The sequence below is a fragment of the Cicer arietinum genome, chromosome 4, assembly GCF_000331145.2.
Source record: "Cicer arietinum cultivar CDC Frontier isolate Library 1 chromosome 4, Cicar.CDCFrontier_v2.0, whole genome shotgun sequence".
Lineage (NCBI taxonomy): Eukaryota > Viridiplantae > Streptophyta > Magnoliopsida > Fabales > Fabaceae > Cicer > Cicer arietinum.
In genome coordinates, this window is record NC_021163.2 from 34600764 (window position 1) to 34603760 (window position 2997).

Consider the following 2997-nt stretch of genomic DNA (forward strand, 5'->3'; position numbering starts at 1 on the left):
TTATTATTATTACTATTATTATTATTATTATTATTATTATTATTATTATTATTATTATTATTATTATTATTATTATTAGTATTATTATCGTCGTCGTCCTCGTCCTCGTCCTCGACCTCGTCCTCGCCCTCCTCATCGTCCTCGTCCTCGTCGTCCTCGTCCTCGTCATTCTTCTAACCTTAGCTAAAATTATGACTAGTGTCTAACAGATACCTCTGAGGTAGATACACAAAACACTTTATTCAATTGAACAGGTAACGAGTTATAACAACTCATGACCATGGATATCCATTTACATTTGTTATCTACTATAGCCAAATTACATCTGCTATAACCAAAACACTTTATTCAAGTCATAACACAAAATTAAGTTCCTCAAACTACATTTATTTATCAAATGCTCAACCAAGCACACTAAGCCAACCACTCCCCTGCTCAATATAACTTAATTCCTTCAAACTATTATTTTTTTGGTAAGGGAATAAAATAATAGAGATATAAAGCATAATCAGTAAAAAAAAAATGCATTACACAATATCAATATGCATTAAAATCCAACAACTGAGAATAATGCATAAACAGTAAAAAAAAAAAAAAAAAAAAAGGATTGCGAAACTATAAGAATAACATGTCTTTGGTAACTAAAAAAATACATGGAAACCCCAATATCTTATGTCCTGAAATCAACCAACATAAACATTTTCAATTGAATCATTTTCAGTATTTCTTTACCCCCTTTAGTTAAGTAAGTTCAAAATGATTAGGTCACAGAAAAAAAACACAAAGAATGAAGCATAATCAAAAAATTAGAAAATAAATTCCTTACCTTCTAGTTCACGATAGCTGCTAGACGACAAACAATGAGGGCTTCACGTCGCAGTTGTAGTTTAACGGTTTAAGAGAACCGCTTGACTTCATGTCATTGTTGTAGAGGTTGGTTTGAGAGGGGATTAGCAATGGAGGATGGTTTTGTGATGAATGGCGGTGAGAGGATGGTTAGCAACAAATGAAATCTGAACTAGTTGGTTTCATAATTTTGAATCATGATGAAATAACGGTGAGAGGGGATTAGCACAAGACGAATGGTTTTAGGATTTGTGGTGGGTTAAGAAAGAAAGAGGAATTGATTGTTTGTGGTGGTGAGAAAAATAGATTGTGTTGAGAAAGAAAGGTTGAGTTTCTGTGTTGAGAAGGAAAATGTGAGTTTCCGAGTTGAGAAAGAAAGGGGGTTTTAGGGTTTCTTTGAGTAAATTAAAAAAGAAAAAAATTTGACGAGGGAAAACATGGATGGCTGAGCATATGCAAGATACTTCATACTTCTCTTCTTCCTATTTTTTTTTAATTAATTATTAACTATTTTACATTTTCTTTTGCGTAAAGAAAAAATTATTCTTCAAAAACTATTTCACATTTTTCTTTTTTTTTTTTATTATTTAAAGAAAATTAAATTATGTAATTAAAAAATAGTTAGCGACTGAAATTTTGGTCGCTAACATTTAGTTGTTATTTCAGTCTCTAAATTTTGTTTGTGATCGATTTAGTGACGAAATAATATTTAGTTTCAAGGTTCAAAATTGCAGTATCTATTTCGGTCGTTAGTGTGAAATGTAAATTTTCTATTAGTGATAATTGGCAACTAAATTTTTGGTTGCGAAAATTAAGTATCTAAATCTCGTTAGCGACTGATTTAGTGATGAAAAAATATATTTAGTTTCTAGGTTCAAAATTACGGTTTCTATTTCAGACGCTAGTGTGACTGAAAATATGCAGTCTCTAAATCAATCACTATAGGTGAAATTCTAGTAGTGATTAGTGTTCAAATTTTATGGAAAAATTGAGAGCAAATGACATTATTTATATGAGAATAATTCCACAACCACCGACTTTCAATCTTCTTTACTCTTCCGTGGTGCCATTGGAATTCCTCATATAAGGTTGTAATTATGTTGACCTATTGTTAAAAAAAATACGCTTTACCTAATAATGAACCGATGTGGATAACAAATGTACCACATTGCTTACAACATATGTACTTGAATTATTTAAATCATATTAATACAAATAGATGATGAAGGGTACTCTTTATCTACTTTGGATCTTTTTCCCAAGGGATTTTTTATTCTAGAGGTTTTAACGAAGCTCTGTGTGACACCTAAACCCCAAAATAACATATACACTTTTTATCCTAGATTTGTTTTAAGAAAAACTCGCAGTGGATAACAAAATTTGTTTCTAAAAAAAATAAAAACTCTTATAACTAAATTAGGATATCACATTTCTCAATTTAATTTAAAAAACTTAGTAGTACTTATAAGTATTTTGTACAAAAATTCATTTCTAATTAAATATATAAAATTCAATTTACAACACTTAATTCTCGGTATCACCTATCAGAGCAGAGTTTCTCCCAAACTTGAACTTCAACACTCATTAACCTATAATAATTGCAATTTCACAAATGCATGACCAATCTAGTCAAACACAAATAACGAAGGAGGTGAGTTTCACAATCATATTGATAGTATAATATAAGTATGAAGAACATCAAACAATCATAATAGACCATATCATAATCACATTACGATATATCAAAATATTTAAGCACATAGTATCATATTATAACATCAAAGTCACTCAAGTAAAATAATTATCTCATTATTATATGCATTAAATCATCTAAGAGAAATTATTATTACTTTTGAAACACACCAATAACAAGGAAATGTAATGTTATGCATGACTTTATACTCTACTTCACAATGTGGTATCAATCTAACTCTGACGTACTAGGATAGGAGGCTTGATACTATGCCACCATCCCGATGGACAGACAATTCAAATTGGTCATGTCCTCATAGATCTCACCACCTCAACCCAAGATAAATATACGCGATAGTCGAGGTAAAAGTGTGTTGCATGGTATCTCCCGATATTTTAAGTTCTACCTTCAAGTCACCTAGGAATTCACCCGAATACCTCCAAGGTCTAACACTCTTT